The sequence below is a fragment of the Lynx canadensis genome, chromosome B1 (genome assembly GCF_007474595.2).
Source record: "Lynx canadensis isolate LIC74 chromosome B1, mLynCan4.pri.v2, whole genome shotgun sequence".
In the NCBI taxonomy this organism is placed as follows: Eukaryota; Metazoa; Chordata; class Mammalia; order Carnivora; family Felidae; genus Lynx; species Lynx canadensis.
In genome coordinates, this window is record NC_044306.2 from 124,738,999 (window position 1) to 124,765,581 (window position 26,583).

The 26,583-nt window shown below is 35.3% G+C and overlaps 1 pseudogene; it reads left to right on the plus strand.

Moving 5' to 3' along the window:
• The first annotated feature begins 1,237 nt into the window (after positions 1 to 1,237).
• The window catches only part of LOC115513030, a 35,839-nt pseudogene continuing 10,493 nt past the window's right edge, over positions 1,238 to 26,583 (plus strand).

A 26,583-nucleotide genomic window follows, 5' to 3' on the forward strand; every position in this document is an offset into this window, starting at 1 on the left:
GGAACAGAAAAGCTGACTGGTCTCCCAGTTATCCTGATATCATCTAAATTAGACAGAGTAGTTAGAGCTAAGGACCTGCGATCAACCTGAGAGAGTCTGAATCTCTGTTTAACCACTTAACTAAGTGTATGACTTTGGGCAAGTCACTTAACTTCTCATGTATTTCACTGTATAAAATAATGACATGCACATGAAATGGTTTGGACCATAGAAACAAACAAGTTAATTCATGTAAAGCACTTATCAAGGTCCTCGATGCATTATAAATGGCCCATAAATGTTAACACTCAAATTACTATCCCATGCCTTATATGTGTTACAGAGGCTTTCCTAAGCCTACCACTTATACCCTTTCTCTAAGTGGATGTTTGTACGTTTGTTTGTTTTAGTAAGTTGAGAATAAAGACAAAATGACAGACCTTAACATAAAAAATTAGGATACAGAAAGGGAGAAGAGAGAATAGAGGTTCAGGATTAAGAAGTGTGTCCTGCAACTATAACTAATGAGATCAACAATTTTCTTCCACAGTAAATTCTGAAGAAAAATTATTTTATATATATTTTTTTAGGTTTATTTATGGAGAGAGAGAGAGAGAGCAAGAGTGAGCAAAGGCGGGATGCCTGGGTGGCTCAGTTGGTTAAGCGTATGACTTCGGCTCAGGTCATGCATGATCTCACGGTTTGTGAGTTTGAGCCCTGCGTTGGGCTATGTGCTGACAGCTCAGAGCCTGGAGCCTGTTTCAGATTCTGTGTCTCCCTCTCTCCCTGACCCTTCCCCACTCACACTCTGTCTCTGTCTCTGTCTCTCTCAAAAATAAAGATTAAAAAAAAATTTTTTTTTTGAAGAGTGAGCAGAGGAGGGGCAGAAAGAGAGGGAGATTCCCAAACAGGCTCTGCACTGTAAGCACAGAGCATGCCCTGGGGCTTGATCTCATGAACTGTGAGATCAGGACCTGAGCCAAAATTGGATTCTTAACCAACTGAGCCACCCAGGTGCCCCTGAAGGCAAACTCTTAAGAAAAATTCCACTCCAGAAGTGTGCTGAGCAAAGACAGTGATTTTATCCCCTATAAAATTTACTTAAAACAAAAAGGTTTATAGACAACCTGTTTAATGCTTAATATTGCAGTAGAATAATTCATAGTTTTAGAAAAAAACCAACACGTGCACAAACAACACGTATGTGCACACTCACATACACAGATGCTCTTCTCTCATAACTACAGAAATTCCAATCATGAGGCGAGTTCAGAGTTCAGATGGAAGCACCTTTGATGCTACGGATCAAGATCCTTTCATCTCTTCAGTTTGGCCACATTCAAACAGCAGCTTTGATACTTCCGATCAGTTTAACAAACACTTACCGAGTTTCTTCTCTGTGAAGACATTGCAGGAGGAGAGTCCCTTTATGATCCAGTGAGTAGATCAGACCCATAAACCACTAAAACAACGTTGCTGCAGGTTTCTATGATGCAAACAGCAAATGTTTGATAAGACAGTACAGAGGAGGGTGACAATAATTATGCTAATAAAGAAGGATTTGAGGTTTCCTTCAGGAAGTGTAATTTGAGCTATGCCTTGCAGAATGCACAAAATTTTAGTGCTGGAAAGTGAGAGAATGGTCTCTGAAACAGGATTTAAAAGATGTTTCCATTAAGGCCTTTCTCACTAGACAACCTTAATTCTTCTCTCTGATGCCTTCTGTTGCTCAGTCCAATTTTCTGTTGCCCAGATATAGGAAATTTACCCAACAACTGACTCCATCACTCCCAAATGTTTGTTAGTGAGCAGGTGGTCAGAGGCCATTCTGAGAGGCCAACTTTCAGTTTTGAAGAGCTCTGTACCTGATATGAACAGAAATATGTATAAAAGATACTAGTGAGGTGCCTGGGTGGCTCAGTTGGTTAAGTGTCTGACTTCAGCTCAGGTCATGATCTCATAGTTGATGAGTTTGAGCCCCGCGTCAGGCTCTGTGCTGACAGCTCAGACCTGGAGCCTACTTTGGATTCTGTCTCCCTCTCCCTCTCTGCCCCTCCCTCCACTCGCACTCTCTCAAAAATAAAGAAATATTTAAAAAATTTTTTAAAGATAATAGCAAGATCTCTCCAAGATCAGAGGAGATCGAGATCTGTATATCATCTCACATTTTCTGCACAAGCCACCAAATTCTTTCTAATACTTTATTTCAGAGCCTGGATGCTGCATCACCATTGACTGTACAGTAAAGCCAAGCAAATTCTCTGATACTTCATCAGTGCAGTCCTAAACTTAGAACCAATTCTGCCCAATGTATATGCTATTTCTTCTATGCCATGATTTGTTCTAATTAAAAGTAATAAATCTTCTATTTTAAATGATAGACAATTTTGTTTATTTTTGCTTTGGGTAAACCATACAGAGGAAAACTCATGTGGTCTGGGCCCATAAACATGGAATATAGAGGTGATGAGACATTTCCCTCCTTTAGGAATGACTAGAAAAGACATAAAAGATCAATTAAAAGGTTTGATGAGAACAAAAAAAAGAAATCTTTGGTGAGAAGAAAAGAGCTCAACCAATCAGGAAATAATTCATCATTTGGATGAGCCTAATGAGAAAAGCAGTGTGCTGGTTGATGTGACAATATTAAGAAAAGAAAAAGAGATTAATTAAGGAGTAACAAATTCAGGGAGGGAAAATGCTACAAAAAGAATTGGACAAACTCTTCTAAGAAAATAATCAATTTTTTCCCTCTAGTTTAGTTAGATGATTTAAAATAAAGGAATTATTCTATTTTTAAAAATTCTCTGTGAAATAAAAGTTTTATATAATTTTAGTAAATCACAATTATAAATATATTTAAAGGATTTTGGGCTTCTACTATTCTAAATTTTATGAAAATTGTGCTATATTTATTAAAGTACATTAAAAGTAGAAGAAAAGCTGATAAATATAACTATAATAAAATATATTGTACTTACTAAAATGGCAACTTAATGAAATATATTTTTACACTAAATATAGTTAGAAATTTTTAGATAATATGTTTTATAAACTTTATATGTATTATTTGGCCACAAATTCAGAGCATTTTAAAACCCTCTTCCCCCTTACTTCTTTTAAACAGAAAATTATGTGTAATATGTCTTATTGACTCAGATAGTAATGGTAGAGTATCATGGAAGGGATATTGGTCTTAGAATAGTTGGCATGGATTTAAATCCTAAACACTATTATTTTCTAACTATGTAGGCTTAAGGAAGTTTCTTAGTTTTCTGAGCTTCCTGAGACTCAGTTTCCTTATTTTCAAACTTGACCTAACACACCGTATATGCCAGAATTATTGAGAAGAATTAGTGAGATGCTGTCTGGGGCAGAATCAAACAAAAATTCAAAGCACCGTACCTGCCACAGAACACACATCCACAATATTAATATCCTCCTACCATTCCATGACATAGTAGTAATAAAAATTTAAAAATCTGAACTCATCCAAGATCTAATTAATAAGAGAGAGAAGTCAGAGAAATTTATTTCCTGGGACTCCCAAGTACAAAGCTAATTGTATGCTCCTGGGACTGACATGATGAAGACCAGATTTAGAGGGAGTTTGCCCAGTACACATAGGATAATATCCTTTTCCTTGAGGATGTTCACATTTAGTAAATGTTAATGATAAAACAAGTGTGATATATCTAGTCATGTGCCACAAATGCCTAATCTGGAGTAATCTAGAAATAGGAGCAGTTTAAATAGTAAATGCATATTTTGGGTTCCTATTTGTAACATGTAATAAGAATTTGTTCACTTCTGTTAAACTTCATGTCTTTTGAAATACCTTTATGTGTGAAAACTTATGACTTTATGACTGAAAACTGAGAAATACATGTGAAGTTTGATGACTAGAAAAAAATCTCAAGTGGCTTAATTTATAAAAACAATGTATCCAATGATAATAAAAATATGGCTCATATTAATTTGTTAATGTGATTAGCCCTAGTCAGAAATTTCCTCCAAGGGTAGAGTTCAAGCTCTCTTTTTTTTGCTATGAATACTTAAGGACACTCTTTTAGAAAATGTTATTTTAATTAATAAATGTCTATTTTAAGGCCTAAAACTCTAACGATGAATATCCTCAACATTTTTGAAATAAAATATCAAATAGGATTAAGAATTAAAAAATGGAATAAAAGTTGAAGGATAAGTATGGGATCAGTGATAGGATAAGAAAAAGGATTTTGGGGGAGGAAACTGAATAATCTAGGGACTAGGTCACTTGACTCCTGACCTTATTATTTTCCATATATTTAAAGTTTATATCCTAAGCAGGGAAAGTTGTTACGTATGTATGTATGTGTTGTATTTTAGACAGGAAAAAATTTTCTGAACTCTAATACTCTTTTGGGTAAATTATTATCAATATTAGTGAATTCTCCAAGTTGGGCACTTGAGCTGTGTTGTAAAGTTTTTCTTCAAACACAAATGGTCCCAGGCTATTATTTTGTTCTCAGTGTTTAATCCTGCAGTTGTGGCTTCAGTGTTTAATCCCGCAGTTTTTTGCTTCTCTTTTGATGTCAAGCTTTCAGGAGTCATGCTGTGGTCCGTGTAGCTATGGCAGTAGTCACTTCACTGCCCAGGGGAAACGAAGTCATACCCTCATAGTGAAAACAGAAAGAGCCTCAGAAGCAGACAGACTTGAGCTGTACCCTGGATCTCTCAGGTTGGGCAGATTACTCAAATTAAATGAGACTCACTATTATTCTCACCTGTAAAATGAAGGTAGTGAGACCTGTTGTGCGAACTAAATGAACAAACGTCATCTATAAACTATGTAACAGCATTCCTGGTACCTATAAAGTACTCAATAGATGGTTTTTCCCTTCCACTTTCTTCCATGTTGTTGAAAGTATGCCTTTTAGGGGTGCCTGGGTGGCTCAGTCAGTTAAGCAGCTGACTTCGCCTCAGGTCATGATCTCACGGTTTCCTGAGTTCCAGCCTCACGTTGGGCTCTGTTCGGACAGCTCAGAGCCTGAAGCCTGCTTCGGATTCTGTGTCTCCCTCTTTCTCTGCCTCTCCCCCACTCATGCTCTGTCTCTCTCTCTCTCTCTCTGTCAAAAATAAATAAACATTAAAAAACAAAAAGGAAGTATGCCTTTTATTGTTGTTGATTTTGGAAAGCATTAATCTAGTTTGATACATTGCCTGAAATTATGGTAAATTGTCTCTGATTAAATCCCTGAGAGACTCTCTTATGGGTTTACATTTGTCTATTTTGGCTGCCTACTTCTAGGTTTTTGGATGTATTCCAAAGAACTGAGATTTTTTTTTGAGGAAGTGAACCGTCACCAAAGTATTACAAAATTCTAACATTCAGTGTTCGTTATGTTCCTGTGTTAAGACAGCCCAAGTGCTAAATTGAGAACCTGTTTTCCTATTCACATATGAATAAGGAAATAAGTGGAAAAATGAAATATATCAGTGATTCATCATGTAGACTATAAAATTTCCCAGGTTGGTTATCGTACTGAATATTTTACCAAAACACATTTTAATTTAGCCAAACTGGTTTCAAGTATATTTTACTACACATTAGTTGGTGTTGGTACCAGTTTAACATTTTTAATTTATTTTTTAATATTATGAAAATAAGTGTGATACCCTTTGTTACTGAGTTCTATGTTTTTAATACATTTTAAAAATTCTTAAAATTAGAATTTAAACAGAAACAAATTCTAAATTTGTTTTGAAAGTAAGAGCTCATTTTGGGGAGGTCAATTATAATCTGGCTCTTTTAATTATAAACTATCTCTTTACAGGTATAATCAAATACCTGATGATAGGGATATTCAGACAATAATAATAAAAAAACTTTACATTCTGTCTATTGAAATACAGATATCTTCCTACCCTCTCTTCTTGTTTATTTGTTTCAGGGCAATAAACTCTTACTTTTCTCCTCCTGACAATGAAAAATTTGTCTTCCTTTAACATAAATTGTATTTATGGTTAATATTTTTTCCGTTTATGATTTTGGTTATTCTGTTCAGTAACAGAAAAAATTCCCCATGCTTAATCAATGGTAAATTCTTTTAAATACTGCAGAAAGAAAACATACAGAAATCACAGTATAGATACATAAAATAAAAAATGGAAACATACAAAAAAAGAAGAAAAATGTTTTACTTGATTTTATTTGTACCTAAATTTTATGTTTTCTCATAACGATTTACTCAAATGAATGGCTCTAAGGAAATTTGATTGCTTAATTCTTTTATATATTCAGATTTATTTTTTGTTTATTGAAGTTTTTTTGTTTTGAATATTTTGTTTATTGTTTTGTATATCTTTGTTGAGTATATTTTGTTTATTGAGATCTCATAAAGAAGATTATTTTGTTCAAGTAATTGCTATTTCATAGCAATAGATGACAGGAGAGAAAGATTGGAGACATAAACATCAACAGATGCATTTTCAAACTAAAATTTCTGTTCAGTCTTATAGATGTGAAACCAAGGCTATTAATGAGATTATCTTGATAACATGAGTCATAGAAATTCCCCCAAATAGCAAGAACAATATCACTCATTCCATATTCTATTTTTACAATGGACTTTAACATTCCTTCCATTAAGAGGTAAGGTCTACATTCCCTCTCCTTGAATCTGGATGTAATGATGTATATAGCAGAAGTAAGGCTATATGACTTCTGAGTCTAGGTTACAAAGTGATACAATTTCTTACTGATTTTCTTGAATACTTGTTCTTGGAACCCAGTCACTATGCTGTGAGGAAGCACAAGAAGCTAATGGAGATATCTACATACAGAAGAACCAAGACCTCCTGGAACATAGTCTTAGCTGAGTTCCCTGTTGATAGCCAGCACTAGCTTGCCAGCCATGTATGTGAGTCATCATGAAAGTGGATTCTCCAGCTTCTAGTTAAGCCATCACTGCTGATGTTGAAGAGAGCAATGATGAACCATCACTCTGAAATCTGCCACAATTGCAGATTTGTGAGCAAAGTAAATGACTTTGTTATTTTAATTCTGCTATATTAAGCCATTAAGTTTTGGGTAGTATGTCACATAGAGATAGAAAACTGATACCGATAATTTCCTAAAACGTCTTACCAATCATTCTACTAACTTTGCACGAGTTATAAGTGATCACTGTCCACTTTGCTAGTTGTAAGTCAAATAATTTGGTTTTATCACCTTTAATAAGGAAGAATGGATTTTCATATATATGAAAAAATATATATGTATATGTATTTGTATATATATTTTATGTCAATATTGAAAGATTTGTTTTTATTCATGCAAACATCTAATAAAGTCTCATTACCTTATTGAATAATAGTTTTGCTTTAAGCTCTCAAGATGAATTATGTATTATGTAAGAATTGTCAAAGCCAGTTTTGTTTGTTTTGTTGCAGCTCAGTTTGAGAAATAAACTTTAGAATTGGCCATCCTCAAGAAAGAATCTCCTAAGAGCCATTTTCTGCAAGTACTGCTCAACAGCAGCAAATATAAAGGGAATTTGATAAAGAAAGAGTATAGATGACCATTAAAATGACCTGGGTCTTCTCTCACCAAAATAGCTTTAATACATTAAGTGACAGAAGAAATGTAATCACTGACCAAAGGGGTAAGTTACCCTAATTTAACTTAATGTTACTTTCCCAAATGCAGTGGGCTCAACAAACGTAGAAAGTCAGGCAACCCCAATATTATTCATTGTCCCATCTTCCTAAGGCAACTTAAAGACAGAACTAATCAGATAAAGCCTGAAAAAGCTGAATGGACTAACACCAAATACACAAATAATGTGACTAGGTAAAATTGCAAATACAGATGAGCAATAAACAATACGGATTTCAAACGCAAAAAATTAAACAATTTGTTTTAATTAAACAAAAAATTAAACAAAAATTAAAATAAGTTACAAAAATTATAAAATTGCATATTTTACATTCTAGAATGGCAGTTATTAAGACATTGGTAATGCTATGGTTTACGGGATTGTGGGAATTTGGGGATTCTCATACAGTGCTGATGGGAAGGCAATCTGGTATAAATCCAAGGGACAATGCAGTAACAAATATCAAAAAGTACTTTCTCAAGGCTTCTATGTGCTCCTAAACACTCACTTCTCTTTTCCTCTTTGGCCCACAGTTGGATGAGATTTCCTATTAAATGTTAGACCTGCTGTTACATGGTTGTAAGTTTGGCCCATGGAGATGGGTTAGAAGTGATGGATACCACTGAAAATCCTGACCACTAAAACATATCACATGTAATCTTTCATGCACTCTCTATAAAATATTTATCAGTTAAATTATGATAACCCAGCAAAGAACCTGAAGGCCCTAAGAAATGGAAGAGCTATGATTTGGTAGGTATCTGAGTGTCTGATTCACTTCATGGAAAAGAGCCACTCAGGACAACTGGCAACCACAAACCCATGTGTTGTTGTGCAGTTGCAAAATGAAAATAAATATTTGTGTTAATCCACCAAAATTTGGGAGTTATTGGTAACAAACACAGACTTACAAATGAATTGGTATCTTAACGTATTGTGCTGGCACAGCAAAACCCTAATATATGAGGCATTACGTTAAGTGCTTAGGTGGCTCAAAGCAAGAAAACTGATTTCGGAGGCTGAGAAGATGGTAATCCAGGTTATTCAGTGGTGAAATATTTGTTAAAACTCTTATCTATGATCATTTGGAAGGCACAACACAATCCTTACTGATCTTGTAGCTGTAGAGAAATTGGTTTGAAAGAATCAGAGTGTGTGTTGGCTCTTTTTAATTGATAAGCTCAAGAAAGTCTTGGCTTTCTATATGAAACTATATGTGAAAAGGAATTTTGAGAGCACAGAGATTTGGAGCAATAAAAGTTTATAAAAACCTTATCATTTCTAAAACCTAAACAGTGAAGGATAAGATTGAAAAGTGCTTTTGAATATATTGTAAAGCTTCTAACTGAAAAAGAATGAATCATGTCTGTTTTACAGACCTAAAGAGTATTATGCTAAGTGAAATAAGTCAGACTGAAAATGACAAACACCATGTGATTTCGCTCATCTGTGGAATCTAAAAAAACAAAACAAATAAATAAACAAAAAACAGAATCAGACCTGAAAATACAGAGAACAAACTGATTGCCAGAGGTAAGAGGGGTAGGTATGGACAAAATGGGTGAAGGGGAGTGGGAGATATAGGCTTCCAGTTATGAACTGAATAAGTCACGGGAATAAAAGGCACAACACAGAAAATGCAGTTGATATTGTAATAGTGATATATGGTGACAGATGATAACTACATTTGTGGTGAGCATAGCATAATGTGTAGAGAAGTTGAATAAGGATATTATACATCTGAAACTAATGTAACATCATGTATCAAATATACTAAAAATATTTAAAAAATTTTTTTTACATTTATTTATTTTTGAGAAACAGAGTGAGACAAAGTGTGAGCGGGGGAAGGGCAGAGAGAGAAGGAGACACAGACTCCGAAGCAGGCTCCAGGCTCTGAGCAAGTAGTCAGCACAGAGCCTGATGCGGGGCTCAAACCCACAAACTTCAAGATCATGAACTGAGCTGAAGTCGGACGCCCAACCGACCGAGCCACTGAGGCGCCCCTCAAAATATTTTAAAAATCAGATTAAACATATGGACTTTACATCCATTGTTTAGGCTAGCCAAAGCAATTGCCATTATGTTGAGAGAGTAGCATGTGTTTGAAGCAACAAAGAAATAAGTCTTAATTTTTTTTTTTTTTTTTTTTTTTTTTTTTTTTTGCCTAAACGATGGCTTTGGTTGCGGTGAGTGGCACATGAGACTCATCGCAAGCAAATAGAACAGACATCTAAATTTATAAGAGAGTTTTATTGCCAAAGTAAACACGAGCCTAAACTTAAAAGCCATTGACCACTGAAATGATAATGTTCAGGATACAGTATTTGTACTAAGAGGAACAGGCTATGAAACTAGGGGAGACTTAAGAAGTATATATTCCTCATTGTTCACCTCAGTCTACCTTGGTTATGAATATGGAGGATAGGAAGATAATAACTTCTCAGTAGGTAGAACCATTAAACAAAGCAGATCCACACAAAGACCAAATCATAGTCTCAAAAAGGAATATCCTATACCCTCTGTTAAGGAGTCTTTATAAGGCCTTCCTAGTGAGATACCTAGATGTCTGCATACAAATGACCGATATGCAGCTCCCATCCTGCCCTTTTCCAATAGGATTTTCTGTTGTGTCTATCCTATCCCGACTACACTAGCATATATTGAGTGTAGGCGAAGCCAATGCTAATTGGCTCTACTTCAAGGTCATCAGATGAGAGTAGCTATATCTGGATCCAATAAAGAGGACCACACTCATATCACATTAATATTCTGGACTTCAAGTTGGAAGTAGTGACCAGATGAGTCTTCAGAATGTATCTCTTCAGAACAGAGGTGAGTAGGAAAAAGTGTAAAACTAGTATTTGGGGACCAGATGGATACGTGGTATCAGAGGCTACCATGGTTCACTGAAAGCTCTAATCCTTTTTCTCTGGGGCACACTTTTAGACCACATTCTTCATGTAGGTATACCCATGTGACTGAGTTACAGCCAGTGGAATGTGGGTAAAAGTGATGTGTGATATCTCTAGGCCTAACTCCTAAAACTCCTCAAGTGATCCTTCATACTTCCTTTGCAAAATATCCATCAGAGGACTCTGAATACTTACGGGATGCAGAATGAAGAGATAGGAGAAGCCTTAAGATTGAAAACACCATTGAGGATCTGCTTTACTGAGCAGTTTCATAGACTGTTTCCTAGTTTCATAGACTGTTGGATGACCCAGAAAAAACTTATGAATTTTGGGGCTGTTACAATAGTTAGTACATTCTAACATACCCTCTGAGTCAATAATTCTATTTCATTGACTTTTTTCCCTAAGGCTGTAGTCAAGTAAACATATATACCTGCAAAAATATATACACAGGATGTTAACTGAAGTTATGATTATAATAGTACTTGGAAAAACAATATTTCAGGGCACTAATTACATTGATTATATTTCTTTATCTAACTGAATATGATCTGTCAATTAAAATGATAAAAAAGTATCAATATAAAAATAGATTTAAGCCATATTACTCATGGAGAAACTTTTATAATAAAGTTACAATATTTATTTACATTTAAAATAAATATGTGAAATTATTTGATATTGTACATAATAAACTTTTTAATTTTTTAGAAAAATATTTCTATTTATTTTTGAGAGAGAGACAGAGCATGAGCAGGGGAGGCGCAGAGAGAGAGAGGGAGACATTGAATCTGAAGCAGGCTCCAGGCTTTGAGCTGACTGACAGCACAGAGACCAATGCAGGGCTCAAACTCGTGAACTGAGATCATGACCTGAGCCAAAGTCACCCACTTAATGGATTAAGCCCCCAGGTGCCCCACAACAAACTGTTAATAGTGGCTGTATCTAGGTAGTAAAATTATGAGTGAAATATCGCTTTCCTCTTTATTGTTTTTAGTACTGTCTGAATCTTTTACCATTTTATCATGTACTACTTTAATTATCAGAAGTTTTAAAAAATCATTTTCTTTTTTTAAAAAAGTAAAATTTATCTCACCAGCCACATGAGATTTAATCTGTACATCAAATTTAATATAGATTGTGCCTTTCCCAAATCAATTTTAGTGAATATGAATTTTTTCAGAGAGGTAGAGGACTTCTTCCAATCATCTTAGCTTGCTTTTCCTTAAATAGAAGCAGAATTTGGGGGGAAATGAGTATTATCACTGTCCTGCTGCATTGGGTGAAGATTTTTTTAGAACAATATTCATGTTGTGAATGTTAGACCATGTTAGAATAATTCATCACGTCAAGCCATGATGAATTCCTCAGTGAATTTTTAGAGACTCCCAACCTATGTGTTGATGGGATTAGTTATTTTGAAAACCCATGTCCAACTTCTCCAGCCTTAGTTTCTTTAGTAAATCACCAAGGTCTAAGCATTAGTCTATATTTATGCTACTGATCAGCAGTCCTCAGCTTTGAGTCAAACTCACAATTCTCTTCTCCATCTCAATCCTGCCATTGTATTGAGTAATGTTTATATCTGTATAGGTTGTGTATCTGTTTCCTAGGAGTGCCATAGCAAATTCCACAAACTGAGTGGCTTAACACAATAGAACCATATTCTCTCACAGTCCTGGAGTCTAGAAGTCAAAAATCAAAGAGTCAGGAGAGGTATGCTCCATCAGAGATTTGTGGGAAGAATCCTTCTTCATCTCTGCTAGGATCTCGTGGCTTCCAGCAGTCTTTGGCACGAGGACTTGGCATCACTATGACTGATCCATCTTCAAATGCCTTTTCCCATGTCTGTGTCTTCATGTGCAAATTTGTGTCTTTTTCTTTTTTTTGTATAAAGACACCAGTCATTCTGGATGTAGGGACCACTCTAGTCCAATACAGCTTTATCTTAACTTGACTATATCTGCAAAGATCCTATTTCCAAATAAGGTTACATTCATAGGCATCAGACAGAAATGAATTTTGGGGGGACATTACTCAACTTAGTATAGATGATCCACCCCAAAACCATTTTATGACTTCTTCATTTTCAACAAGATTATACTAGTCCTCAGTTACACTCTCTTTTCATCATACCCTGGTACTTGTCACAACCTGAAACTGCTTCACTTCTGAAATATTAAATTCAAAATTTCCATTCTGTGACCAAACTTTTTTTCTTCTTGCTTGCTTGCTTTTCTCTGTTCCTGCTATATCTATACTGCAAATTCTTTGAGGCTCCTAAGTCAAATTATCCCTCCAATTCTCCTGATGCATCAAGCTCTTCTCATCTTTGCCCACATTCATATTCTGTGTTAGATACTATGGTCTGTATCTTGGAAACGTCTTCACCATCTCCCTACCTCACTCCTGTCTTTTTGTCAAGCACATCTAACGAAACTCTAAGCCCTGGATGAACAGGAACATCTATCTCTGTATCTGTACTTAGGAACCTCAGCCCATACGCAAAATAATTCATATAATCAATTAGACTACTATCATCATGGATTTGGTATAAAAAATACAAATTCAACTTTCAACATTCCTGAGTAATTTCTCTGGGTATCTATTCAGATCACTTTCTCACTTCCCTCAACTATAATTTTCAATCTTTCTGTGACTTATCCTTTCAGTAGCTGACACTGACACAGCTTCTTTTTAGAAATGGTTTTTTTGGCTTCCATAACTCCTCCTCTTTGGTACCTCTTCCTTAGTCTTCTCTGCAGGACCATCACATTTTTACATATTTTTAAATATGGATTTATTAGTGAAACTCAAGTTTCTCTCTAAATGTATTTTGTTCTCATTCTATATGCATACTAGGAAAGCAATATTACCTTTTTTACTGTTTTCCATTATAATTTGTATACTGAAGATTTCCTTTTTTGTTTGGAAAACATTTCTAATTATGTCTGTCTTCTAAGCATCAGGCTACATATCCAAATGTTTACTGGATATCTTCACTTGGATGCTATATTGATCAGTTCAGGCTGCCATAGCAAAATACCAAAAACTGGGTGACTTAAACAAAAGACACTTATTTCTCACAGTTCTGTTGCTGGGAAGTCCAAGATCAGGACTGGTTAGGCTCTGGTGAGAGCTCTCTTCCTGGCTTGCAGATGGCTGCCTTCTCACTGTGTCCTCACATGGCAGGACAGAGAGAGAGGACAGGTTCTTTGTTGTATCTTCATATAAAAGCACTAATCCCATCATAAGTGTACCACCTTCATGATCTCCTATATCCTTAATTACTACAGAAAAGTCCATCTCCAAACACCACCACTGTGGTGGGTTAAGCCTTCAGCATACGAATTTGGAGGGAGACACAATTTAGTCCATAGTAGATGTCTAAAAGTAGATCAGCTACATCATGTTGCAAGATTAATCACACCCTGACATATATAATTATCCTAACATCTATCCCAAGTTGAAAATCTTATCATCATATTTGACCTTTCCTCTTCCTGCAAACACCAAGCTTTGGCATCTAGTCATTTAAAAAATACTTATTGAACACCAATAGTATATAAGGCACTGTGCTAAGCACTGGGTCAACCATGGGGAGAAAGAATAGGTGTAATTCACATCCCTAATAGCACTAAGATTCTGGTGTTGGACACAAATCACAAACATTAGTCCTGTAACCATGCAAATATATAAAATGTTACAAGTATGATGAGTATTATGAATGGTAGGGACATAGCACTATAATAGCACAACTTCACTTCAGAATGTCAGAGAAAGATACCTTAAATGAAGATTGGGCTGAGATGCAAAACAAAGGTAAAGATTTATCAGGTGGAAAGGAAAGAAGGGGCACAGGATTAGCAAAAGCCCCATGGCAAGAAGAAATATTGTTGGGACAGAGCCTATAAGCCAGTAAGGTAGTGTGCCAAAAACTTGGCAGTATATGTAGAGTCAGAATGAGTAAGGCCTAGTAAGTCTTGTTAAATGAATTTTATTTTCATTTTAGCAGACAGGGAGCTTTTGAAGTATTTTAAGGGGGATTGTGACATGATTAGATTTACACTTCAAAAGGACTCATTTGTCTGCAGTGAGGAGAGCATGTTACAGAGGAACCAAAATCTAGATGCTAGTTAGAAGACTATCAGTCTTCCACAGAAGAGAAAATGGTAAGGGACCAGAGTGATATCACTGTGAAATGGAGCAAAACACAGAGACTTAATAGATATTCAGATAGTGGCTTAGTCTGCTTGGGCTGCCATAACAAAATACCATAGACTGGATGGCTTAAACAACAGGAATGTATTTTGTGAAGTCCTAGAGCCCAAGAAGTCCAACATCAATGTGCTGGCAAAGTAGACTTCATTCTAATACCTCTTTTCTTTGGCGTGTAGGTGGCAGCCATCTCACCGTGTGCTTACATGATTTCTTCTTTGTGTTTGTAAAGACAGGAGGGAGAGGCAGCAAGATTTCTGGTGTGCTTTCTTATAAAGGCACTAATCCCATTATGAGGGTTCTATTACCATTACCTCATCCAACACTAGTCACTTCACAAAAGCCTCATCTCCCATACCATCACATTGGGATTAGGACTCCAACATATGAATTTGGGGAGGAGGGGGCACAATTCAGTCCAGAGTAGGAAGAAAAATTGACAAGGCCTATTGATGACTTGGATATGGGGTAGGAAGGTGGAAGATGAAAGTGCCAGGAGGAATTTGAGCTTTCTGGTTTGCATATCTGGGCTCACAGTGAACTGACCTCTTAAAATACTCATGAGCCAGTCTCCTTCATTATCTCTCACTTAGTTGTCTACAGTAGTTTTCTCACTGGTCTCTAAGGTTCTCTGTCACCCCCCACGAGTTTCTTTTCTTCATTTTGGTCAGTATGCCCTTTCTAAACTGAAAATCTAATTTGTTTATGCTTCTGAATGATACTCAGGATAAACATCAAATCTATGATGCTATCCTCATTTTAAAGAAATCCAATCATCTGAACTTTTCAGATATTCTAAGACCCGTTTCTTGCCTTGTTCTACTGGTGTCACTCTAAGCAATAATTGTTTTGGCATTATTTTCAGTTTTGTAAATGTTCCATGTTCCTTCTAGATCTTGGAATTTGCACATGCTATCCCATCTAATGAGAAGGTGTTTCCACTTCTCATCCTCCTTCTCGTGGCTAATTCTTACTCATTTTTCAAGAGTCGGTTTAGATGTCACTTCTCTAGGAAGTCTTCTCTTAAAGCTCCTCATTCTGAATACTTAATATGGTCCTTGACTTGTATCTTCCTAGCACTCTGTATTTATTTCAATTGCAGTATTCCCTAACCATTTTTATTTGTTTGGTTTGGTGATTATTTATTTATCTATGTCTTCCTGGACTATGAACACTTTGTTTTTTTTTTTTTTTAAATTTTTTTTTTCAACGTTTATTTATTTTTGGGACAGAGAGAGACAGAGCATGAATGGGGGAGGGGCAGAGAGAGAGGGAGACACAGAATCGGAAACAGGCTCCAGGCTCCGAGCCATCAGCCCAGAGCCCGACGCGGGGCTCGAACTCACGGACCGCGAGATCGTGACCTGGCTGAAGTCGGACGCTCAACCGACTGCGCCACCCAGGCGCCCCATGGACTATGAACACTTTGAATGTAGGAGCCATATTTTGGTCATTGCATTGCTAGAATCTAATATTGTAGACCCTCAATAAACAATTTGTTTGTTCATTTATTTTTTTAAAGTTTATTTATTTTGAGAAATAGAGAGAGAGAGTGAGGGAGGGGAAGAGAGAGAGGTAGAGAGAAAGAGAATCCCAAGCAGGTTCCACACTGTCAGCACAGAGCCTGATGTGGGGCTCAATCTCATAAACTCTGAGATATGACCTGAGCCAAGATCAAGAGTCAGATGCTTGACAGACTGAACCACTGTGCCCCTTGACCCTCAATAAACAATTGTTGAGGAATAAATTGTATGTATGAATACATAGATTAATGGAAAATTTAAATTGTATAATAGGTAATTTGGATTTAATTTGCATGCTCCATTGCATAATTATGCCTGTGCTACTTCAGAAGAATTCCTTAATAAGAGACAAATGTGATAATATTTTTAAAACTTCCTTTTCTTTTTATATCCTGAATTAAGTCATCTAATTGACTAGTTTTCCAGAGAACATTCTGTATTTTCAGCAGATTGTAAGTTTATAGTGCTTCTTTTATGTGAATAAAGTTTGCATTTTATTACTAATAGCTAACATCTATTGATTAGGTATTACATATATTCTAGGCATTGTTCCAGGTTTTTATACATTAATGTAATTCTAATTTATGTAATGTAATTGTATATAATAATGCTATGTAAGAGATATTGTTAGTATTATTTTGTATATGAGGAAAATTAGAGGTTAAGTAACTTGTGCACGGTCACACATCTAGTAAGGGCCAGAGTTAGGATGTGAATCCAGCCATGCTATCTCGAGTCTGTGCTTTCATTCCTTATACCGTATCACCTCCCAGTCTCACATATAACATGAAATAAACAGAAAACTTTTTTTAAAACCATGTTAGGCTCAAGAGAAATACCAGAGACTCTACAGAGTATTAGAAACAGTGCATATTTTCCCCAAAATGATACTTAATGTTTTCCCTCTGTAATTACATGTGCTTCAAACATTTCCAGAGCTTCTAAAATATAGTTAAGTACAAAAACAAAAAGGAATTTTTCTCAGGACCTAGCTGAAGAAAAAATGAGTACAGCTCATATGAAAATTAAAGGAAGAAAAATAACAACAACAAAAAAATCAAAATCTTTGGACCATGTCCAAATTCCAGACACCAGTAAATGCACTAAGAGGAATTGTGTGAATTTAACTTCTATTTGAGATAGTACTTGATGGAGATACATTGATAACTTTTGATGGGACAATTATCATTTGAGGAATATGCCAAGGCCTATAGTTTCAGACCTATTTTTTATTCTATACAAAATGGGTAGAAGGAGTGGTTGAGTGATGGCTTTTTCTTTGGAATATAATTATTATCTGTTCACAGTTTTGGAGGTCAATTATATGCAAATATTATATTATAACAATAGCTTTGGCAATGAAAAGCAGTAACTAGCAACAATTATTATTCCAATTTTTAGTTGTTGTACAAATACTAGAGGAATAAAAGAGGTCTATTTCCTACTTCCCTTTCCTTATTCTTCTCTATGGGAGAAGAGCCTAATTTCACACTAACAGGTTTTACCTTTCATGATGGATGCTTCAAGTAATGGGAAACACAATAATACCACAATTAAAAATTATTTACAAGAAAATATAGATTGTGTCTTTCACTAGATTTACTTATTTCTTTAACAACTTGTTTGCCAAAGTCATTAAAACATTCTGATGTTTTATTATATTAATCAATCAATTAATTCATATATTCCTTTGATAGATATTGCTGAACCTTCTCTATACATGGTAATCTTTCGACTGATGTGTGTCCAGTAGTTCATAAAATAGATATAAATACTTACCTTCATGAAGCTTACATTCTTGTGGAAAAGACCAACAATAAAATAATTAAGGAAATATATAGTATGTTAGATAGAGATAACTTATATGGAGAAAAATAAAGTGAAGAAAAAGGATAAAAATGCTAATTGGAGGGTAACTAAAAGGATATAGATGAAAACTTAAAAAAGAAAGCCAACAGCATGAGTATATGGGGAAAAAAAAAAACTTTGTAGGCAAAACAAAGGGCAAATAGTAGTCTTGCTGTATGAGTGCAACAAGGATGCTCATATTCCTGGAGCAGAAAGAAATAGGGAATGAGCAACAAGAGACAGGTAAAGAAGTAATAACCATCCAGGTCTAAGACATTTTATCATGAGTGACATTGTATGCCATTGGAGAGTTTTGAGTAGCGGAATGATATCACCTGCTATATCTTAACAGGATCACCTTGGTTGCTATGTTTGGAAATAAATAATAAAGAGGCAGGGAGATTAATTGGCAAGCTAGAAAATCAGTACCAGCAAGAAATGATAGTGTCTGAACTTGGGTTGGTGAGAAGTGTTCAGATGCTGGGAAATATTTTGAATGTAAAGCCAACAAGATTAAACGTGGACTGTGTGAGCAAAAGCAAATCAAGAATGACTCAAGATTTTGGGGTTGTATGTTTGGAATCATTACTGTTGCTATTAACTGAGATGGGAAAAAATACAAGATGAAGGTGTGTTTGTTTGTTTGTTTTTGGATGTGTGTGTTAAGCCTGAGATGAGTATTGGGCATTCAAGAGGATATTTCATGTAGGTCATTGTGCCTAAAAGTGTGAACTTTCAAGGAGAGATCTTCCCTTGTGATACAAATTTGGAACTCATCATCATATAGATGATATTTAGCACTATGAAACAAGAAGGAAACATCAATGGAGTAGAGATATAGACCTGTACTGTCTAATGTGGTAGCCACAACCGTATATGGCTATTGAGCATTTGAAATATAGCTACCATCAATTGAGATGTGCTGTAAGTGTGAAATATACATCAGATTTCAAAAACTTAGTGCGCAAAGAGAATGTAAAATATTTCACTAAAACTTCTATATAGTTAAATATTAAATAATATCTAGAGACATTTGAGTAAATATATTAATTAATTAATATTAATTAATATTAATTATTAATATAAAACTTCTATATAGTTAAATATTAAATAATATCTAGAGACATTTGAGTAAATATATTAATTATTTCTTTGGTGGTTCATATTTCCATTGGACAGTGTAGATATAGAGAAAAATGAACTCTAAGAATGGGGCTCTAGGGAATTCCTAGATTAAGATATTTGGAAAATAAGAAGAAACTAAAACAGATTGAGAGGGGCAGTTACATGGAACACAGATACCAGGAAATGCTTGCATCCAGAAAGTCAAATGAAGAAAATATCTCAAGAAGGACGAAGTAGATATGGAGTTTGATCTACCATGCCCAATTTTTTTTTTTACCATGTCCAATTTTTAACTGACTGTGATACTTGAAATAAAACTAGGGTTGAGGATTGACGTTGAAATAGCAATATGAAGATCACTGTTTTTGGGCAAGAGTAATTTCTGTGAAGCTGTAGGGTGAGAGCCTAATTCAAATGTTTACAAGAGAGAAATAGAGGAAAGAGAATGGAAGACATTAACATAGAAAGGTCTTTCGAAGTGTATTGTGGTTAAGGGAAGACAATCAATGAAATGCTAGTTGGAGAGGGCAGTACAGTGAGGTTGAGAGACATCTTTTTAGGAAGGGAAATACAGCAGCATAATTTTTAGGCCGATATGAGTGATTCAGTACTGGAAGAGAAATGTTCATGTAGGAGAACCATTTTGGTGACTTCCTTATTAGTCTACAAGTGTTGGAATCTAGAGCAAAATGCAGGTGACTATATGCAGCTGATTTGCTCACAGAATACTTAAAATCTAGCGGGGATTGTGACAAAGCATATCTGCATGGCAGGGAATTTGGTACTTAAGAATAAACACAAGTGAGGGCACTTGTGTGGCTCAGTCAGTTAAACGTCTGACTCTTGATTTCAGCTCAGGTCATGATCTCATGGTTTGTGAGTTTGAGCCCATCCTCAGGCTCTGTGCAGACAGCATGGAGCCTGCTTAGGATTTTCTCTCTCTGCCCCTCCCCTACTCTCTCTCTCTCTCTTTCTCTCTCCAAATAAATAAATATACAACAACAAAAAAAGAATAAACACAGGTGAGGGTAAGAGCTGGAAGCTTACCCTTTAAAAATGTAAAGAGATAAGATATAGAAGAGAGGTAAATAGTAAAACAAAAACAAAAAAAAACATAGCTTTTACATAAAAATCTGCCTTTAATTCACATACACTAAAAAAATAAAAAAAAAAAAACATTCTTGGGAATTACAAAGTAGTGTGCTCCACAGTATTATTTATTTTATTTCAAGAAGTGGTGAACTCTAGGGGAGAGAGGGATTAAAGAGAACAACAGATTTGTTCCAATAATGGACGATACTTTGGCTGTGCTTTACTTTCATGAGCATACTTTGAAGGTTTTGTTTTCACTACTGATTGTAGTTACATTAAGTAATTAATAATGAGCATGTGTTAACATTAAAACTAACATAAATCCTATGGTTGCTTGTGAAGGAAATAGAATAGCTGCATTGCAAAATTAAAACTTTCAACTTTTATATGAAGAAATAGATTCCAGGTTTTGCTTCTTGAATGCCTATTAAATAAGAATCCAAAGCACTGAATGTTTCTAAATACTTGCTTTTAAGAGAAGGAGTGAATATAATACATGTAATTTCCATTACTTAATTAATTTTAAATTCAACATTTATTATTGAATACTATATGTCAAATACTGTGTTACAGAAGTGGATGAAAACATTATCCTTGCCTTTGAGAATCATATACAGAAGCAGAAGAGTCACTTCTGTAGACAAATAATACAATAAACAATAACAGAGCATCAGTAGAGACTCTATTATTTGTGATAGTTCTCACAACAATCATGAAAGACAGGTATCAAAATTAATCAATAAGGAAACTGTTACTGTAACTTGTCCAATCCATTGTTGACAATGTGGCAGAAGTAGAATTTGAACTCAGTGTGATTTAGTTCCAAAACTTACCTTATTTCATCTAATCCATATTCCCTGTGACAAGCAAAATAATAATAATAATAATAATAATAATAATAATAATAATGCTGTGTATCACTGATCTATTGTTTAATAATAAATTACCTCAACATTTAGTGGCTTAAAGCAACATTTAATTGTCTCAAAGTTGCTGTGGGTCAGTAATCAGAATGGTTTTCCTGGGTCCCCTAATATTGGCAATATTGACAATCAAGTTTCAGCTGGAGCCACAACTGGCTCAACTGGAGGTGAAACCACCTCCAGACTCACTCACGTGGTTGTTGGAAGGATTCAGTTCCTCTCTGGTTGTTGGCTCCTCGTGAGTTGTTGGCCAGAAGCTTGCCTTGGATCTTTGCCACAAGAGCTTCTTCACATAGTATTTCACAACATGGCAGTTTTCTTCATTAGAGAAAACAAGAGAGGCCAAGTAAGATGGAAACTAGATTTTTTTAACCTAATTTTGGATGTGCCATTTCATCCCTTTGACTGTATTCTGTTCAATAGAAGGAAATAATTAGGTGTGGATAACATTCAAAGGGAGAAGGGTATACAAGGATTTGAATACTAGGACTCACTGGGAGCCATTTTAGAAGCAGCCTACCAGGGGTGCCTGAGTGGCTCAGTTGGTTAAGTGGTTGACTCTTGATTTCAGCTCAGGTCAGGAATTCACTGTTCATGAGTTTGAGCCCTGTGTTGGGCTCTGTGCTCACTGTGCAGAGCCTGCTTTAGACCCTCTGTCTTCTTCTTTCTGGCTTTCTCCCCTTCCCCACCCCCCCTCTTTCAGAAATAAATAAAAGTTAAAAAAAATTTTAAGAAAAGAAGCAGCTTACCATAAGGCATATATAAAAAATATAGTAGTAGCTCATAGAAGTTGTTAAATCTGTTAGAGTGGAGAAAAGAGCTGAAAAGAAGCATGATGTGATTGAACTATGGGTTGAAGATTATATAGTAGTTAAAAAGTTATTTTGTTTCATGGGTTTATTTTTTATTTTTTTGCACAGGGGAAGTATGGTTAAAACATAGAGGGGGAAAGGAAAGGCACCTGGAAGCTGTAACAGTATGGGAAAATATGCTGAGTCATAAAATTATGAAGGAAAGTTAGAGATAAAATTATAGAACAATAGACTAAATTTTGAGAGGTCATGTATAAGTTTGAATAAATAATGAAAAATAATTATACTGCCCTCACAAGAAAATCGCACATAAATATACCATTTGTTATTTTTCTGAAATTATCTGTGGATCCAGGTTAAAAATAAATAAATGCTCCCCCCCACCCATCGCCCCCAGCAATGCTTAATTAGGCCCAGGGAAAATTTTGAAGGCCATTCTTACTAGGAAATTGAAATTGTATCCTACAAGTTTTCTGAAGAAACTTTAAGGAAGGCAATGAGTTGATGACATTCATTAACAATGGGTGCAATGTCACTAACTGATTAGAGAAAAGAGATAGGTTATGAAGCTATTGTTGTAACCTAGACAATAAGATAAAGATATCTGAATAGAGCAATGATGGCTAGATAGAAAGAAAGACTAATCTGTAGAAGATATAATCAATTGGATTTGTTGACTAATTTAAAGTTTGAGTGATACAGATGATTTTAGATTTCTGGTTTTACAAGCTGGGTGATAACATTTAGAGAGATATGAAATATTTGGGATGAAAAGACAAAAAAGTCATCAACAAATTATATGTGCATATTAACAAATGCACCAATATTTTAGATACAGAGGAATAAATATAATATTGATGAAACATATATACTTATAATTGGCTATTTCATGAGTAACACTGTTTAAGTGCAACATCTGCCTGTAGTAGAAATATAAACCGTGGTCCACATGGTACTTGGAGGAAATAAGAGTTGACAGGGATCATCTACAACAGAAATGAGATACAAAAATGCTGAGAATTCCCAGTGGTTCTCTTAGAATATTGTAGGCTAAATTAATTAATGGAATTGCACTTCTTAATTTAATTAATGAAGTTTGTAGCCAGAAAATGCTTCTCTCTATTATTACTCTGACATTCACTTGACTTCTGTAGGTCACAGAATATTTCAAATCCCCTTACATTCAGGGTTATTTTCCTTATTTCATTGTTTCCTTCTTGTTCCTTCTCCTCTTCCAACTCCCTTTGAAAAACCCACCTGGGCTAGGGACAAAAGGAATAGGAGGTAATAGAGGTATGAATTGCTTTCCTTCCCTTGGCAATGACAAACTGATGATATTTTAAGAATCATAGCCACAAAGATGACCGGAAGTATAGGTTTTAGAAATCAGTTCCCTGCCCTTGTGTTCTCCAGCCACCTCCCCTAACCTCTGACAGATTTAGGGGTTATAATCTAGAGAGAAATATTTTGACCCTTATAGAAGCATTTCATAGTGAAAAAATGCCATATGAATTCTGATGCTCTTTCATTTGAGCTTTGGCCCGATGAGGACTTCAATTTAATTCACTAGAAATGTTAGGGCCATTTGGCTGAACCATTAACAATAAAACATATGTTTACTGAGTTCTTGTGTTAGGAATACAGCAAGGAATAAAACATATTTATAAACTATAGCCATACTATTCAAAAAATATAAACCTAGTGAAGAGTATATAAATAATTGTAAAGAAAATAAAATTTATAAACAGAACATCATTAATATAAAGTATTATGGAGGTCCAGAGAAAGGAGACATCATACATATCATTAGGAATCCAGACATGTTTCATTTAGTAGGTAGCATCTGAGGCCATCTGTGAGTGACAGGTAGGATTTTTGAGAAGTAGAAATACAGCAGAAGAAACAGAAGAAACCATAATCTTAAGACTTAGGTACATAACACTTTTTAGTAATTTTTCCAAGGAAAATGAAAGATGAGATTGGAAAGATAGAGTTGAAGTAAAATTTGTATATCTTAAAAGCCTTATCATTAAAGCTAAAACAAAATATTTATTGATTTCTGTTGAAGAAACCAGCAGACTTTACCAAACTTGTTTATTCTTCCTCTTTTGCATACGGCTAACCTGTATTTATCAGCATCTCTTGCAGTTAGGTTTGGCCATGTGTCTGATTTTTGACAATGATGTAAGGTATGCTACCTCCAGAGCTGACCCCTAAAACTGAATGCCATCCTCCATGTTCTTTCCCCCTCAGAATAAATTTAGAAAGCCCACATTACCTGATTTCAAGATTTAGAACAAAGTTACAGCAATCAAAGCTGCAGTGATCAAGTTATTGGTTAAAGTATAGAATCATAATCAATGGAATAAAACAAATAGTCCAGAAGGAAACCCAAAAAATGACTTATTTCTGACAAAGGTGCAAAGGCAATTCAATGGAAAAATAATAGTCTTTTTGATAAATGGTAGTAAACAATTAGACAACTGTATGCCAAAAAAAAAAAAGAGGACATCAACATATACCTTACATCTTTTATGAAAGTTGAGTCAAAATGAATGTAGAACTAAATGTAAAGTGTAAACTATTAAAGTTTAGAAGAAATCATGGGTGAAAATATTTATGATCTTGGGTTAGTCAAAGTTAGTCTCTCAGGAGATTAGTCTCAGAATTAGTCTTGCAGGAAACTGAGAACGTATCACAAAAGAAAAATTGACAAATTAGACTTCATCAAATTAAGATGAAGTCAAATTAAGACTTCATCAAATTAAGACTTCATCAAATTTTGTTTTATGAAAGAATTGAGAGAAAAAAAAGAGATCAACCACAGAGCTAGAGAAAATATCTACAAAACACGTTTCTGGGGCGCCTGGGTGGCGCAGTCGGTTAAGCCTCCGACTTCAGCCAGGTCACGATCTCGCGGTCCGTGAGTTCGAGCCCCGCGTCAGGCTCTGGGCTGATGGCTCGGAGCCTGGAGCCTGTTTCCGATTCTGTGTCTCCCTCTCTCTCTGCCCCTCGCCCGTTCATGCTCTGTCTCTCTCTGTCCCAAAAATAAATAAACGTTGAAAAAAAATTAAAAACAAAACAAAACAAAACACGTTTCTGACAAAGGACTTATATCTGGAACACAGAAAGATTTCCAAAAATCAAACGATAAAACTTGATGGTGCAACTTGATGGCTCAGTTGGTTAAGCATCCAACTTTGGTTTTGGCTCAGGTCATGATCTCATGATTCATGATACTGAGCCCCACACTGGGCTCTGTGCAGTCAGTAGACTGGAATTCTTGGAATTCTCTCTCTTCCTCTCTCTCTCTGCTTCTCCCCTGCTCACTCTCTCTTTCTCTCTCTGAAAAGAAACACACACACACACACACACACACACACACAAACAAAAAAGGCAGAAAAAGAGTTGAAGACAAAAACAGAAACAAAGAACAAGGGCAAGAAATAGAATACAGTAACAAATAGATTAGGTATTAACACAACTATATAAATAGTCGCTTTGAATATCAATAGTCTAAATGCACCAATTAAAAGACAGAGACTGAGAGACTGAGTAAATAAAAATAAACAAAACAAAACAAAAGAAAAACATGACCCAACTATTTGCTGTCATAAGAAAAACACATTGTAAAACACACACACACACACACACACACACACACACACTTTATATATATATATATATATATATATATATATATATATATATATATATATAGTGCCTGGGTGGCTCAGTTTTTTTTTTTTTTTTTTTTTTTTTTTTTTTTTTTTTTTTTTTTTTTTTTTTAAATTTTTTTTTCAACGTTTTTTATTTATTTTGGGACAGAGAGAGACAGAGCATGAACGGGGGAGGGGCAGAGAGAGGGAGACACAGAATCGGAAACAGGCTCCAGGCTCCGAGCCATCAGCCCAGAGCCTGACGCGGGGCTCGAACTCACGGACCGCGAGATCGTGACCTGGCTGAAGTCGGACGCTTAACCGACTGCGCCACCCAGGCGCCCCAGAGTGGGTGGCTCAGTTTTAAGCATCCAGTTTTAAGCATCCAACTCTTTATTTCGGCTCAGGTCATGATCTCTTGGTTTGTTAGATAGAACTCTATGATGTCAGGCTCTGTGCTGGCAGCACACAGCCTGCTTGGTATTTTCTCTGTCCCTCTCTCTCTGCCTCCCCCTTCCTTCTCTCTCTAAATAAATAAATAAATAAACTTAAAAAAGACATATATATTAAAAGTATATTATATATTGAATATATTGAGTATATATTATATATATACATACATACTGCATATATTAAAAGTAAATGCATGGAGAAAATTATACCATGCTAACACAAATCAAACAGAAAACAGGAGAAGCTATGTTCATTTTATACAGAGCAGACTACAAAGGAAGAGAAGTTATCAGGATAAGGAAAGATAATACATAAAGATAAAAAGGTCAATTCTCCAAAAAGACAAATAATTCTTAAAGCATCAAACTACAAAAGGCAAAAACAGAACTGCAAGGA